At 37.1% G+C, this 17,617-nt stretch overlaps 1 protein-coding gene and 1 non-coding gene across 2 annotated transcripts in view; both read right to left on the bottom strand.

The window, feature by feature from the left end:
- The window catches only part of PPP1R9A (protein phosphatase 1 regulatory subunit 9A), a 403,588-nt gene that overhangs the window by 200,567 nt on the left and 185,404 nt on the right, over window positions 1-17,617 (bottom strand). The gene's annotated exons all lie outside the window — the stretch shown is intronic.
- LOC111552498 lies at window positions 4,536-4,676 on the bottom strand. The gene has a single exon (XR_002734652.2). It is a non-coding gene; the product is annotated as a U4 spliceosomal RNA (small nuclear RNA).

Consider the following 17,617-nt stretch of genomic DNA (forward strand, 5'->3'; position numbering starts at 1 on the left):
TATGTGTTTTTTTATATATACTATATATATTTATATTAAAATTGATTTATTTTAAGGAATTGTCTCATATGACGGTAGGGACTAGCAAATCCAAAATGTGCAGGGTAGGCCTGCAGGGCGGAGACCCAGGGAAGAACTAACGTTGCAATTCAAGTTCAAAGGCAGTCTGCTGGCAGAATCCCCTCTTCTTTGATAGAAGTCAGTCTTTCTTCTATGAAGGTCTTCAATGAATTTGATGAGGCCAATCCACATGAAGGAAGGCATCCACTTTAGCCCACTGCTTTAAATGTTCATCTCATCTAAAAGATACTTCATAGACTCCAGAATAATGTTTACCCACATATCTGGGTACTGTGGCCTACCAATGTTGACTCATAAAATGAGGCATCACAAAGTCCTTCAAACAGGATATTCTCTGGCTGCAAAACTGAACTTTCTGGTATTTGACAAGGATAGTCTGGAATATGACTTCCTTACAAGTAAGTAGAAATAAGACCACAGATTGACAACACCTACAAGCTACAAAGACATTTCTGACAAGTTAAAGCATTTCATAAGTATAATATCATGACTTCCATACTTAAACTCCTAGCTTAGAAAAGAAAAAGCCAACCTAGCTAGGACTGCAGTAGGAAAGAATACTGAGGGGCAACTGCATGGGGCCCACATGTAAGGCAGTAGTCAATGAGAACTTGTGCTGCCGTACTCTGTGGGCTTGGCCAACTCACTGGGTCTTTCTGAGATCAGGCTTTTATGTGCAAGAAGGCAGGACCAATTCTGATACCCAGGCTGCTGGATTCTAGGGTCAATCTCGACTCTGAAACCTAATCAAAATTCTTATCACTATGTATCTCTCTAATGACAAGTCTTCAACTATTCACACCTACATTTGATGGTAAGTTAACTAAAAGCATGAATTCTAAGTTGTAGCTTATTTATAGCAAGTCATCTGTTCCACATTTTTTAATACTGCCACATAAATACACAATCCTATTGAGCATTTGAGGAATGGATCATCTGGGACCCATATTTCTATCTAGATGATATTATTATGTTTTTTAGATCGTTAAGCTTTTAGTTAATTTTACAACTCTGCTAGTTTCATTCTCATATCTAAATCATCTAATAAGCATTATAAATGCCAAACCAAAACACTTAGTTTACTGCCCTCCACTAAATATGGGTCAGCAAGGCAGCTGAGACCCCTCTACCCAGGTAAAAGATAATATCCATAAGCTACTTTTGCAAGGAAAGGTTTCTGGGGGATACCCCATTTGAGGGCATTAATAGGCCAGATGCTCTCCTTCACAACCACAAGTCCACATAATGACTCAAACTCTGAATTCAGCAGTAATGTACAAAAAGGAGAAAAAGGAAATGTAAAGATCAATACATGTAAAAATCATAAAAGTAAGTTTTTTCTTGCAAAATACAGGAAAAAAAGAGAAAGTAAAGGTCAATTTATATTTGTTCATATAAACAGTAAGCTCACTTCTGTAATCCATGTGAGCTAGCCCAAAGAAAGGGAAACTAGTCTATCTATGAAGATGTTAGTGCTGCTAAGCAGTATTTCCAGTTCTTCTTCTGGGTGCAAAGGGTATTTTCTTTCTTTACCCTTTCTTGCCTTGGGGTGGGGCTGTGTAAATAATTCTCGCCAGTGGGTTCTGGGCAGAGGTGGTGTGTGTCACTGAGCCATTTTACTGTGGAGACAAGACCTTTCAGTGTTTTTTTCTTCTTGTATTTCTGGAATCTGGAAAGCATATATGATGGAAATGGACCCTCTACAAGTTTAAGTACCTTAGTGACTATACTGAATACAAGGAGCTTCCCTTCGACCTAACATGGACATTTAACATCAGTGAGAAATAAACATCTGTTAGAAGATATTGGGATCATTTAGTAGTGCAATATAAACTAGCCTATGTTAACCAGGCTACCATCTAAAAGAATCACTTGCTCACTATTACTATGGATTGCAAAGATCCTATCTTGCTTTAAAAACACAAGATTTGGGCCAAGAGATGAATATAACTAAGAACCTTTCACCTCATTTTAAGGGAAAACATTAGTGACAATAAATCACACAAAGAACCCCAGGCTATGTCAAAAGCATTAATCTCAAGTCAAGGCCCTATTGTCTGTTCTTCTGCTGTAAGCTCAGTTCCAAAAGCCTACGGGCCTCAGGGAGGGGACTGAATACCACCTTCCATCCTAGGTGGTTCTAGATCTTCTTCCCAGCTTTTCCTCACACAGGGCTGTGGGAACCCAGGCATGGCTGCTTATAGTGGCGTCAATCATATCTTCCATATTACCTACCTCTCACGTATTTCTTCCCTTATGCAATACAAAGAGGGATAGTTTTCAGAACCAGTTCTTATCTAAGGACAAAAGAAGGGGTGAGCAAAACACACTTCAGAAGTATGTGGTGAAGATACTGGAAAACACAACTTACGCTGCTTACTAAGTACTCTCAATTCATATCTCCATAGTATTCTTCTTATATTATTTGGAGTAAATTGTTGTATCCCCAACATATTCATATTCAAACATATACAAAAGTCCATGATAAAATCAAGTATGCATTTGTGTATTATCAATAGCACCAACCACCTCAAATATAGAGGATGCAAACTCTTTAAAATTTTAAACTATTTATTTATTTTTAATAGAGACAGGGTCTTGCTATGTTGCCCAGGCTACTCTCAAACTCCCAGGCTCAAACAACCCTCCCACCTCGGCCTCCCAAAGTTCTGGGATTACAGGCATGAGCCACCATGCCCAGCCAGAAAACTCCTCAAATTTAAAATAGCTACGGTTGCCGTTGTGGAAAGTTTTATATATACATACATGCACATACATACACACACACGCACACACACACATATAAGTAAAATATATATGTAGTACATATATATGAAAAGTTAAATTTTCATATATATGAAGATTTTTAGTGAAAGAATATTTCAAGATAAGTAGAGTTTTACTAAGGTCACATATATAGAAATATTAATGAAATAAGATTAAATCTCTTGCTTTTGACAACACAGAATTCAATCATTATTGGTACCATTTATCGGCAAATATGTGTTGTTAAAATACTTGAAAAGTATTTTTTTAATTTTCATTTTTATTCTAGTGAGACTGAACATTTTCAAACAATGGTTAGTCTTTTTTCCATCTTCAATTTGTGACTTACTGGTTACTATACATTGTTTTTCATTGACTTTTAATAAATTTCAATGTATAGTATTGCCTGGAGAAGCCTTAAAAATAAGTTCTCCCTGTAAAAATAGTTTATGCCATTAAAGTAATCAGGGAAAAAAATCCTTCATAAATATAAACTTAACTCATCCTGAATTTGGACAAATTCTAAGACAATTAAACCTAAATTAGTGAGTTTTTTAACAGAGAACTGGGAAATTCCACTGATGTTCATGTTTTCCTCAGTATTTTTCAATTTATTGTAAACAATTAAACATATCCATGAGAAATTAGCAATGTCCTCTTTCAGTTCAGCCAGAGTTTTAAACTGGAGACATGTTTTGCTAACTGACAACTGGTGGCCAGCATGAAATAAATTGGAAACTGGACAGGTGTCCTCATCACAGAAACATTTAACTAATTAAGCCAACTGGCACCCATTTTGGGGGAATGGACAATCTCCTAGGTGAAATAACTGATTTCTCATTCCAAGAAGTAAATACTCTTGTACAGATGCAGCAAGTTAAGTTAGTAAATCAATTTTTGTTCTAGCATGTGTCTCAGCAGTTATTCCTTCCTGCTTCTTTTACTACAACTGCCAGCACTGTGCTTCTAAAAGCCCATAGAGGAAAATTAGTCTAAATTGTCTAAATAAGAAAACAGATGGAGAGGACCAATACAAGGTGTTTGTGTGTGCACACGCAGTGAGATTACAGAGGAGAAATGGGGATAAGGGGATGCCGGGCACATCAAAGAGGGTCTGAGAGCTTCTCTTGAGCATAAAAATGGAAAGAAAGATTTTAAGCTTCTCCAGTACAGAAGTTTACACTCTCCCATGAAAATCCCCCGGGGTGACTAGACCTCTGAATGGAAGGGAGGGTGGGGTAAAGAGTATCATGAGAAACAAACACTAAACTCTGAGGTCTTGGGTACCTTGGGAAGAGTACCTCAAACTCCAAATTTTACCTGGAAACAGAATGAAACAGCCTTGAAAGGAAATTAACAGTTAGTTCAAGGAGGTCATCAGAAACAACTGTGGGCTAAAGTCAAAGGGGCTCTCAACACAAGGACCTCTGTAAAACTCCCAGAAACTGTACATACACTTACCCAGGGTAGTGGAAGAGAATGCCAAAACATGGATGAGGCCAAACAAGTAGGTGAGGATCTCAAGAAGGTTAACATTAGTACAGAGGAGAAAAGGAATGTGATATAAAGTGATTGGCAAACTAAAATGGATTCCTATTCCTTACACATAAAAGGTTGATGATCAGGCTCTTCACAGTACTATGATAGTCTCTTTTTTCTTTTTTTTTTTTACATTTATTTTTATTCAGTCTCCATAGAGACTGCCAAAAAATGTCAATGCTGACTATATTGTAAGTCATCACAGCAGGGTATTGGGAAAAGTTTTCAATTAGCTATAATCACATCTAGGATAAACCTCATTTGCTGCGATACTGCCACTGCACAAAGCTATGATGATCTTTCCATATGTCAACATGACTAGGCTATAGTTTCCAGTTATTTAATCAAACATTAATCCAAGTGTCACTTTGAAGGTATTCTGTAGATGTGATTAAAGTTCAAAATCAGTTGACTTTAAGCAAGGGGAATTATCCTAAATAATCTGGGTGGGCCTGATTGAATCAGTTGAAAGGCCTGAAGAGCAGAGCTGAAGTTTCCTGAAGATAAAAGAAATTCTGCCTGTGACAGCAGCTTCAACTTGTGCTTGAGGCTTCCAGCCTCCCATCTTCACTGCCTGCCCTACAGATTTCAGACCTTCATACCCAGACTCCACATAAGCATAAACCAATTCCTTGTGGTAAATCTCTTAAAATGTATCTTCTACTGGCGGTGCTTCTTTGGTTGACCTTGACTGATACATCAACAGTTCAACTCTTCCTCACAGAAAAGGTACAGCAGTACCTTTTCTCACAGAAAAATTTACCTCACAGAAAAATTTACAGCAGTCGTTTGCAAAGTGCTGACTGTGACCTAAAGAGGTTGTGAATCAATCAATAGGTCATGAAGAACATTGAGAAAAGAAAATAAAAAGGATAGAATAGAAAAACATCAGCATTCATTATAAGTAGTAAGAGGACATATTGTATTTCAAAACTTTTGGTTTCAAATATACACATACATATATACATATGTATGGATCATATGTCGATATGAAATGGTTTTGATTTAGAGACTAAAAGAACAGTAGCACTTAAGAAATACTGAAAAAGTCAAACCAGGGAATATAGGTTTCTCCAACTACTGAGCCTGTGAATGCTGACCACAGATACAGAAATTATCCTTCACACTTTCTCTCCTTTTGAGCCATGGATTCTTACTTCAAATCCTTATTAAGCACCAGCTCATTGGCTGGTACTATGCTCAGTATTGAAAATACCTTATTAGGCCAGGCATGGTGGCTCATACCTGTAATCCCAGAACTTTGGGAGGCTGAGGTAGGCAGATCACCTGAGATCCGGAATTCAGGACCAGCCTGGCCAACATGGTGACACCCCTCCTCTACTAAAAATACAAAAAAATCAGCTGGGCATGGTGGCAGATGCCTGTAATCCCAGCTACTCAGGAGGCTGAGGCAGGAGAATCACTTGAATCTGGGAGGCGGTTGCAGTGAGAAGACTGCACCACTGCACTCCAGACTGGGTGACAGAAAAAAAAAAAGAAAAAAAATACTTTATTAATCTCAGACCTGTCATTGTAACCAATATAAGGGCTGTAATAAAGGGATGTGGGCCATACTACGGGAGCACACAGTAGAGACATCTAAGCCTACCTGGGAGGAGAGGTGAGCAAGAAAGGATTTCCCAAGTAACCCTGAAAGCAAAGACTTCAGCTAGCAATGGTTAGAGTGAGCAAATAATAAGGCGGGGTGGGGGTGGTATGTGTGGAAGGCATTCTGAGAGGAACAGTAGCATGTACAAGGTAGGAATGAGACAGAGGAACACAGTAACACGACAGGAAGTAAGCCAACATGGACAAGGCTACATACAGCAGTGAATGAATGGGAAGAGATGGTACAAAAATAGGTAGAGGAGCTCTGGGACACAGTTTTTGTGAGTAAAATCCACATGCCATGCAGAGTCCCTAAAAGCATTTGTCTTTCAGAGAATGGGAGTTTACGAAGAAGATTCAAGAGAACCAGAACTAAAAAGAAAGAGAGGAGCCAGGAGCTCTAGGAAACCTCTATCTTCAGTCCTTTTGGAAGACTTAGTGGGAGTCTAGGCCCTCTCAGAATACTAAGAGATTTTTCTCGAAGTGATCCTGGTGAGGGGGCCATCATTTGTGTAACAGCAGAAGGAAGGCAAGAATATGATTGCACTGTCCTTGCAACAAAAGCAAAAAGAGGAAAGGCAGCATCAATCTCAGAAGGCCGTGAGCAAACCAAGGTCCTGAGAACTAAAGTTTCTCCTGCAGTCAGGCACAAGAGGAACATGAGGGAGAATGACAGCAACAAAAGCCCTTCCTTTGCCAAATACATGTTACATTTTTAGGGTAAAATTATGTAAAATACATGCATTGTAAAGGCCTATCTAAAATCCTCTATTTCCACAATGTGCTGGTCTCATATAAAGAGAATTCATACTTGAGGCTTAGCACTATCTATTAAGAGTCAAATAATAAAACAAAGGTTGCACAATTTTCTACAATCTCAAACAGCTTCAAATGCTGACAGAGGTTTAAAAAACTGTTTTAGCAAGGATATCTAGACCTACACAGTACAACCAAAAATTTTAATTTCTGTTAAGGTCAAGAATAAAATATGCTTAATTTTTAAATTCTTCAAGCTGAGGCCAGACATCACATGGTTGGAAAAAAAAAAAAAAAAAGCACAAACAACTAATTGTTAGGGAATGCATATATACATGAGGACACTGATGCTGTGGTACAAGGCTGAGCTTGTAAACCTAAGACTAGACTCACAAAAGATCTTTACTGCATTCGGGGCAGCTGTGATCCATGTTAAAAAATAATCATGTTATCCTTAAATAGCAGGAAAGACTCTGTTTCCTTATAAACAGATTGTCCCTTCCATTCAGACTTCTCCAAGAACTACAGTCAACTGTAATTGACCAATTCTGGATCATGACTGAAAATATCAATATACAGCTAAATCTACAAATGGTATCTATCTCATGTTCCCTTACTTATTGGAAAAACGGAAAGGGTGGAAATCCTTTACAGGAAACAAGATAATAGACTATCTTTGTTAAAATATGTTGAGGACAGTGTTATCTCATTATTCTTAGTGTTTTTGAAGTAAATGCTGCCACCACTTCCGTTAGTATAGGATTAATGGTCAAATCTGGGGGTCACTGACCTTGAATCATACTAACTTTGACCTCATATATCTTTTAATAGAACTGATGGTTTTGTAAATATGCTTCTTAAATCAGCTGTCACCACAGCCTCAGAAACTGTCCACATGAAAGAACACACTAGAAAAACTGGTAATAAATAGGTGAATGCTCTGTAAGCAAAAAAGAAAATGCAGCAATCATCTGCACCTCCTACCTGGGTTCCTGGTTCTGTACAGATGGTTCATACTTCTGGACCAGTTAGATGCCTTGATAGCACCTCAAATTTAAAGTATCCCAAAACAAAATTATAGTGTCTCCCATCCTGTCTTCAGTAAGGTTTCTCATGTTTGAGGACAACAGGATCCTTTTGGCCATATAGGCTTGAAAGGGCAGTCAGTCACACAATAAAACTTCCTCTTTTCCTCCTATACACCCACATGAAATCAGTAAAAATCGCCTTTTGTTCCTGTCTTTTTTTTTTTTTTTTTTTGGGACGAAGTCCCCCTCTGTCGCCCAGGCTGGATGGAGTGCAGTAACGTGATCTCGGCTCACTGCAACCTCCGCCTCCCAGGTTCAAGCGATTCTCCTGCCTCAGCCTCCCAAGTAGCTGGGATTACAGGCATGTGCCACCATGCCTGGCTAATTTTTGTATTTTTAGTAGAGACAGAATTTCACCACGTTGGCCAGGCTGGTCTCAAACTCCTGACCTCAAATGATCCACCTGCCTTGGCCTCCCAAAGTGTTGGGATTACAGGCGTGAGCCACCGCACCCAGCCTGTTTCTATCTTTAAAAGGATTCTTGTTCTACTCACTCCTTCCTGTTTCCTCTGCATACTAGGATTCCTAATAAGTTATCCTACAACTTATGATACACCACATCTAGGTGCCATTCCTAAAGCATGGCTCTAATCACATCACTGTGGGTCAGGAAACAGCACTGGAAGATGGGATGGAGTAGGGTGCCAGAAGAAAGAGAATGAATTTATGAATGATTTTACATTTCTTTTACATACTTTTTTGTACTTTCTAAATTCTGTATAATGAGCAAGTATTACTTTCTAATGGAGATGGAGAAGGGCATAAAAAAGCCTCCTAAGTTTCTCCATATTACCTGGAGAATATAGTTCAAACATGCAGAAAGACATCCAAAGTCCTCTAAGATCTGGCTCCAGCACACATGGCCAGTCTTTACCTAACACTACTCTTCCTTTCACTCACCCTATCATCCAAAAATTGTTACTATTTTGTTGTATGTTTGCTAAGCTGTCTTTAATATTTTTCAGTCTCTCCTAAGATTTACTACATTATGCTATATATTGTATTTATCTGTGACAACAGTTTTTATTCAAATAAAGTCAGCTACTTTGGAGCCTTATCTTTCTATCACTTAATGTTCACAGTACAATGTTTTAGAAGCAATGGGCCTTTAATAATTGTCAGTGAAACATATAAAGTTGGTACCTTAAATCAGAACCACTTCTGAAGAAAAGAAAAGTGACCTGTGAGAGGCAAAAACTCACAAAAGGATAATAATAAAACTTATAACTTCAAAACAAAGAAGTCTTATGCATAGTTGAGGTTGTATTCTAGAAGACATGACCTAATAACATAGACTTAATGATTATTTATGTCAGGAATCAAGTATTACCAAAAAAGGAACATTTATTAATAGTACCAAAATTAATTTTTGTATCATATGGTAGACAATATAAAAAAAGATTTTTACTCTCCTTTTGATGGATTAGGTTGTTCCTGGCAAAAAATTTTATAATGTTTCCGGTTTTTGATCATTTTAATGTTACTGAGTAGAGAATCTAGTTTGGAAGAACTCATAATTTACTTTTTAAATGCATTTTGAAATGCTCAAATAAAACTGTATTAGAAATGGTACAGTCAAGGGTAATTAGCTTTACTGATGTGGATGAAAGTGTATTATTTGGGTTCTCAGGTTGAAATATAGAGCTGGCAGGAAGAATTAAAATGCTTACAAGTATTTCAATTGTTGCTGGAGAATGGATTTAAATATGTAAATATATAAAAATGGTTGGCTCCCTTTGCAGCCTTGAGTGCAACATCTATCTTTAGGTGATGCAGTACGGTCAGTTAACGCTTTAATGTCCCACAACTGTGGCAGATTTGCTGATTAAAATACAGCAGTCACTTTTACAGTTTTGCATTCTAGTCATGGTGGTCTATCCTGAGAAACTCCATCTGTTGTTGCCTGTCCTCTCTCAAGCCAAAAAAAAAAAGAAAGAAAGAAAGAAAACAAAACAAAACAAAACAAAAAATCATCCCATGTATAAGAACTCAAGTCTCCCAAAACTTGTGGTCACGGCATGTCATCTCCACCTGCCGTACTGATATTGGGAAGGTAAATACATATGCCATATGTCTTAAACAAAAGTGTAGTTGTACTCAAGTGTCCATTTGCTTCTTACAAGTCACCCTGACATAGACAAAGCAATTATAGAAACACAGTTTAATACAGAAGAGAATTAAGCCTCACTCTCTCACTTTGGAAGAAAACAAAACCATTTCCAAATTATAGGTCTCAATTTCTTGAATATCTTGGAACTTCCCTATGACAATATCCTCCAACATTAGGTGACTATCCTCTTGACTGGAACACCTGTAGTCCTTTAGTACTTACATGCTGCATTTCATCTGTTAATGCTATTTTACTGTTTAAATCTGCCATCTTCAGCACAGGACTAGTGTCTTACTCCCATTTTATCTCCAAAATCTGGCATTGTGCCTGACAGAGGATCTACTCAATAGATGCTTACAGGGAGACTGCCTGATAAAAGCAGTTTTTCTGGAAGTTCTGTAACTCCCTTGAATATGTACTTCATTCATTCAAACAGCTGTTCAAGATTTCAGATAAGCTGGCAACATGAGCAAAGGAATCTTTTTCACTGTCTGGTCCACCCTGCTGGCTTCCACTGTAAGCACTGGTATTTAGGGCATCCAAGATTCTGGCAGCAGCTACAGTTGGCATAAAAATGCAACACAGAGAACTAGTCCTTAACCAAAAAAAAAAAAAGAGTATGTAGTATAAGACACAGAGAAGAAAAAGCTGCTCCTCTGATGGCTGGGCCTGTTCCAATGCTGGCTCTCTTTCCACTCCTTTCTCACTATATATATTGTAAAAGTATATCCATCAGCTGTCATCATAAGAATTGAAAAGATTTCAACAGTGACTACCGGGTGGTCAGTGAGATTGTACCCACTCTGTTTACAGGCAAATAACAGACTTGAATGGCATTTTCCTTCAATTCTGTTCAAAAATGCCTAAAGAGAGAAATGACAGGTAGGTGATAATGAGGAGGTGAGGAAAAGGAGAAGTGTAGCTACCATTGAGTGATTCCTCTGGGATAGGTGTCTCATTTAAATCTCATAATCATCTTTTTTGGCAGGTCAGTCAACTTCAGGCTCACAGATGACAGACAGTTGGCCCAAAGACACACAGAAAATACAAAAGTGACAACAAAATACAAGTCCATGAATTAAAAATCCATGCTTTTCTCTCCATGCCACACAGCTTTAGGGGAAAAAAAAAAAAAAAAAAAAGCATTATTAAAAGCACCAAATGCCAAAACTAAAATAAGCACCCCTACATAGAATAAACAACATATGCCCCTCAACCCCACAACTGCAAAGGGCCATAAATTGAAGGGGGTGGAGATTCAAACTTACCAGTAACTAAAGAAATGCAAATTAAATTACATAAGTAATTTTTCATCTGCAAAGATTTAAGGCTGGTCATGGTGGCTAACGCCTGTAATCCCAGCACTCTGGAAGGCCAAGACAGGCAGATAACTTGAGGTCAGGAGTTCAAGACCAGCCTAGCCAACAGAGCAAAACCCCATCTCTACTAAAAATACAAAAATTAGCTGGGTGTGGTGTCATGTGCTTGTAATCCCAGCTACTCGGGAGACTGACGCAGAGGAATCACTTGAACTCGGTAGGCAGAGGTTGCAATGAGGTGAGATTGTGCCACTGTACTCCAGCCTGGGTGACAGAGCAAGACTCGGTCTCAAAAAAAAAGAAAAAAAAACTTAAAACAAGGCAAAGAGACAGACAAATTCACTCTAATACACTGTGAATAAAATTTAAACAGGCATAACTCTCTGGGTGACAAAAATATTGAAAACTTTAGTATCAGCTGACCTAATAGATTCTAACAGTTTAATGAAATCACAGATATACAGAAATATTTCTGCACACTGACATTAATCACAACATTACTTTAAAAAGGGAAAAAAAATCAAGTCCAACAGAACTTAAAGAAGAAAATAAAAATTCAAAAGAGCAAAAACTTGGAAGCAATCTAAATGTCAAAAAGGAAGGGTTAAAAAAATGGTACATTGATACGATGGGATATACTGATTCTTATAGATGTATCCTAAAGATCATGCTCTATAAGATTATTCAGTGACACAGAAAATATTCAAATATTTGGTATGTGAAAAGATTACAAAACTATATCACTATGTACATACATGATCCCAATTATGTAAATACATATAGACATCATAATTTCTGAATGCTAAGATTATGAATGACATTTTTCCTTTTCTTTTTTTGAGATGGAGTCTCACTCTATTGCCCAGGCTGGAAAGCAGTGGGGTGATCTCGGCTTACTGTAACCTCTGGCTCTTGGGTTCAAGCGAGTCTCCTGCCTCAGCCTCCCAAGTAGCTGGGATTATAGGTGTCCACCACCACACCTGGCTAATTTGTGTATTTTTAGTAGAGATAGTGTTTCACTATGTTGACTAGGCTGGTCACAAACTCCTGACCTCAGGTGATCCGCCTACCTTGGCCTCCCAAAGTGCTGAGATTACAGGCTTGAGTCATTGCGCCTGGATGATTTTTTATTTTCTTTATAGTTTTCTGGATTATTAAAATTTAGAGCTTTGGTAAATGTTATCTTAAAAACATTCATTACAAAACCATGAATGATCAATGGGCATAAGTTTTCCATACACTATAAAAGCAAATTTGTCTATATATTAACTTAAAATATATTTTAACAGCACTTCCAGTGTTCATTTACATAGTGATAACTGATGTTTACAATGATGAGCCTATGATACAAAAATATCTTGTATTCTATAAATTTCAAATGCAAAATAAAATCAGGTTCAGTTTTCTTTTTAATGTAATTAGCTTGTATTTGCCAGGCAGTCAACTGAAACTATGCTTTGCAGTTAAGCTGTCATTGACCCCTCAAAAAAAGGATTAGTGAGTGTTGACCTTAAATACTAAAAACCACCAAAGACTTGACCCTTAATAACAAAGGGAATCTAAGATCTCACTTCCCATTTAAGACAGCTTAGTTACTAGGACACTTTGATTTTAATTTTCAGACTGTGTTATAGGAAAGTCCACTGTACTTTATCTTCTTTCAGACATTTGGCTGAGGGTCTGGAAAATTACTGCTCATGCTGAGAAAAATAATAATAATAATAATAATAATAATAATAATAATACTACCATGCTTCAGTTGAAGTTTTCTGAGCTTAGTTCACAATGACATTTTTAGTATGTGTGTTTGTGTGGAATAATCTGTCATCATATGACAACAGAAGAACTAGTTCCCTGAGTTACATGTACAGATGTTTCTAGCATATTGATTAGTCTAAAGAATAAAACTTTATGTAAAACTCAGTAATATTATGTTAGTTTAATTCAGAAAAAAAAATTAGCTTCTAAAATATACAATTGCAGAATGTTATAAGCCAAGAGGATCTGAGCAATTACCTAAGTAGGGATGGAAAGAACCACGAGGCATGGCACGCCCTCTTCCTGTGTTAGATTATCCGGGTGAAGAATGTGAGGCAAGTGCCGCCATCTTCCCAGAATCTCCAAAGCAGTTAACTATGCGATCAATTTAAGGGAAGGACAAAAGAAACATATTTGCCATATCTGATCTAATCTTATTTTAGATTCAAGGAAAGAAGTACACATTCACACAGTTATTCAAAGCTCATGTTGGAAAAAAATTCCAGATACAGAGTATTCTTGATATATTTACCTTGTATTCTTTCAGAATGGTTCTCTATAAAAAAGACAAGCAGCAAAATGAGTCCTTTCACATGAAAGAGATGGAGCCCTCTTGTATTCCAATTTGGACACTGCAGTTATACTTCACATGTAAATTGTATGCATTAAAAAGCATTTGAAAAGAAATGTGTATAAGTGGTAGTAGTCATTGTAAAGTAGCTGGAGTACTAATTTGCTTTATTGCCTTTAAGATTCTCATATTTTGGTGTTCTATATGAGAAAACAGAAATGAGAAATTTCACTTAATTTTCTATTGAAAAAGCAATGCATTAGCATTCCTACTTATAAATAGACGTTGGCATGGTGACTCAGAAGATCTGCTCTTCCGCTTGTATTATCTTAAGTAAGTTGAACTTTTTAGGCCCACATTTTCCTCATCTGTAAAAATGAGGGGAGTTAAGTCAATGACCTCCAAGATCACATTCAGCTTTGAAATTCCAAAACTGTACCTACAATAAATCTGCTATTTGAGAGTAGCAAATTATCACTGCATTAATGTTTTCCAGTCTCAGCAGTAACTACTGACTAAAAGACAAGGAATCACCTTTTCCCAGCTTTATTTTTCAAGGGAAGAGGTATCCATTAGTGTATGCCTCCAGGTCCTCCCACTTACTCACATCACCCCAGGCAAAAGTGATTTACTTGTCTGGCTGGTCCCTTAGTTACAACAAACTGGGCCTGTGTAACAACCTCCTACCTAGTATTTAACTGGATACTTTGATCTCTACAACTCTAACTTTTGTCTTACCTCTCAAGTAGTTCAGAATTAGTCAGAGAAAAGAAATATTGTTCGATAGGCTTCTCAAACTTCCAACTTCTTAAACAATATTCAGTTAACACAAGCATTTGCAATCATGGGTGTGATTTTTCCTTTACTATCTTTAAGCTGCCCTGATTGCACGGTGGTTTTACCAGTGCCACAAACTTCAGTGAAACTTTCCAAATTCAAAGTTAGAAAGCACATAATACAGAACACCATGGTCCTTAAAAAATATATACCACCATATATCTTAAATCAGAGGTTGAGGTCCAATATATTCCACCTTCTTTAAAAGCTTGAGTTTCTTTCCTCTTCTCCAACATGATGAATGCTCTTCTCACTGAGAAATTATATTGACTATTACATCCGAATTCTCAGCTACTATTCAGGTACCACTCTAATCATACCAAATTGTTTATTAGGATTCTACTTGATTGAAGAGCCAACATTTCTTTTTCTTATAAGCCGCAGAATAAAGCTCAAACAATATAGTGTATCTTGCAAGATTTTATTTTTTAAAATTCTTATTTCCCATCTTCTCTCTGACACACTCTTATTGGTATCTCCAGAAATCTCAAGATCTCAAACTACTTAAAATGAACAGAATTCCCTTTCATGATTCTTTTTTTTTTTTTTTTGAGATGGAGTCTTACTCTGTCACCTAGGCTGGAGTGCAGTGGCACGATCTCAGCTCACTGCAACCTCTGCCGTCCAGGTTCAAGAGATTTTCCTGCCTCTGCCTCCTGAGTAGCTGGGAATATAGAAGCCTGCCACTGCACCCAGCTAATTTTTGTAGTTTTAGTAGAGACAAGGTTTCACCATCTTGGCTAGGCTGGTCTTGAACTCCTGACCTCGTGATCTACTGGCCTCAGCCTCCCAAAGTGCTAGGATTACATGCGTAAGCCAGTGCGCCCGGCCAGTGATTCCTCTCATCCATCCAAAAAACTACTTATCCTTCAAGGTTAAATGTAGACATCTATCCTTTTACTATCAATATTTCATCATGTTTCACTTTCTCCCCATCAGAGTGAGTTCTTCAAGTATTAGGCCCATGACTCAGCAAAAACACTGACCCATATTAGAGATTCCATAGTACTGTGAATGAAGAAAATGTACTTTATTTGTAGTTTAAAATTACTGAGACTAATATTTCTAATGAGCTACAATTCTTAAAACTGAAGTATTTATCTTTATATAAAGCATTGAGACTGTTTGAATAGAGAAAGAGAAATCTAACATGGGTTAGCAATTCTCATGGGATAAAAGTAAACATCTGAGTGCTATAGAGCCACATCTAAATTATGTTTATTGCTGTGTCTTAAAGAGTGAGCAACTATTACAGAAGGTAGATTCACAATCGTAGCACAACTACAATAACTGTGTTAGGTGGTTTCTCAGAATGAAATTACCATAATTTGAACTCTCAGTATAATGGGTCAGCCTTATACTTTTGGCTTTCTCTTTTTTTTCCTTTTTGTTTAAGAAAATCCATTTTTTATTTACTTGTTTTATTTTTTGAGACAGTGTCTCACTATGTTGCTCAGGCTGGTCTCAAACTCCAGGGCTCAGGAGATCCTCTCTCCACAGCCTCCCAAAGTGCTAGGATTACAGGTGTGAGCCACTTGCACCCGACCTAAACTCTCTTTTCTGAACCAAAATAGCATTTTCATGAATTTCACTGACTTATCTAAACTAGCAACCACTTTATAAGTTATGTTCACTATCTTCCTTGATGTGATTCTCACTGATCTTGGGCTAAATTTCATATATGAGTATTACATGCCCCCTTTTGAGTCTCCAAATTTTAGTGTATATATTTTATTAGTGACGTGCAGTAGAAAAGAATAAAAGTAAACAAAAAAATGCTTGGCCTAGTGCAGCAAAACTAGGAGTAAGTTTTAAGAAAAATCTTTATTCCGTTTCCCCATTCTAGAATTTAGAACTAACTACAAAGGCCCCTTAGTTAGTAATCAACAAACTCTATAGTTGTAAATGTTGCAAAGAAATTCAAGATATTTTGAAAATAAAAAGGCAACAGACTAAAACATCATTTGCCAAGTTAAGATTCTTCCCCAAATCTTTTTCAGGTAAAACACTTATTTATATTTGTGTCAAAATTGATGACACAGTCACCCCAAATCTTTTTTAGGTAAAACACTTATTTATATTTGTGTCAAAATTTATGACACAATCACCCTGTTTTGATTTAAACTACCTATAAAATATGTGTTAAGAGATAAAAATCCTAAGCTAAAATTCCCTAAAGTTTCTTTGTAAAAATAAAAACCACTTCTACAATATGCAGAGCAATATGTACTACCGTCTATTCAAAAACTATGCTAACATAAGATGTTAACAATTGAGGAAACTGGGTGTGGAGTATATAGGAATTCTCTGTACTATCTTTGCAGGATTCCTACAAATTTAGAACTATTTTAAATTTTAATATTATTTTGGAAAAAATTGTGGGGAGAGGAATTGGTTACTTACATAAAATAAAATTAAAAAAAAAAAAGACACATTAAATTACATCCCTACCTCACATCATACAGAAAATAAATTCCAAGTGGATTAGTGTATTGAAGACAAACTGAAAACCAAACTCTTAAAACCTTTAGATGAAATTACACAAGAAAATGTTTATGGTCTTGGAAGATTTTTAAAACAAAAAGAAATCAAATATTAATCATTATGACAGTATTAAAATTTAAAACTCCTATGTTATAAGGAAACATACACCAAGTGAAAATACAAGTTATAAACTGAGAGAACAGACTAATAAAATGGTATTCACAATATTTTTGGGCGGGGTGCAGTGGCTCTTGCCTGTGATCTCAGCACTTTGAGAGGCCAAGGCAGGTGGATCACTTGAGATCAGGAGTTGGAGACAAGCCTGGCCAAACCCTGTCTCTACTAAAAATACAAAAATTAGCCAGGCGTTGTGGTGAGCGTCTGTAATCCCAGCTACTCAGGAAGCTGAGGCAGGAGAATTGCTTGAACCCGGCAGGCAGAGGTTGCAGTGAGCCGAGACCTTGCCTCTACACTCCAGCCTGGGCAACAGAGTAAAATTCAAAAAAACAAAACAAAACAAAACTTTTTTTTTTCTTTTTTGCTGAGCGCAGTGGCTCATGCCTGTAATCCTACCACTTTGAGAGGCCGAGATGGCAGGATTGCTTAAGTCCAGAAGTTTGGATTAGCCTGGGCGACAGAGTGGGATCTCATCTCTGTTTTTCTTTTTTTATGAGACAGATCTCAAATTCATATAAATAAG

The sequence above is a fragment of the Piliocolobus tephrosceles genome, chromosome 8 (assembly GCF_002776525.5).
Source record: "Piliocolobus tephrosceles isolate RC106 chromosome 8, ASM277652v3, whole genome shotgun sequence".
Lineage (NCBI taxonomy): Eukaryota > Metazoa > Chordata > Mammalia > Primates > Cercopithecidae > Piliocolobus > Piliocolobus tephrosceles.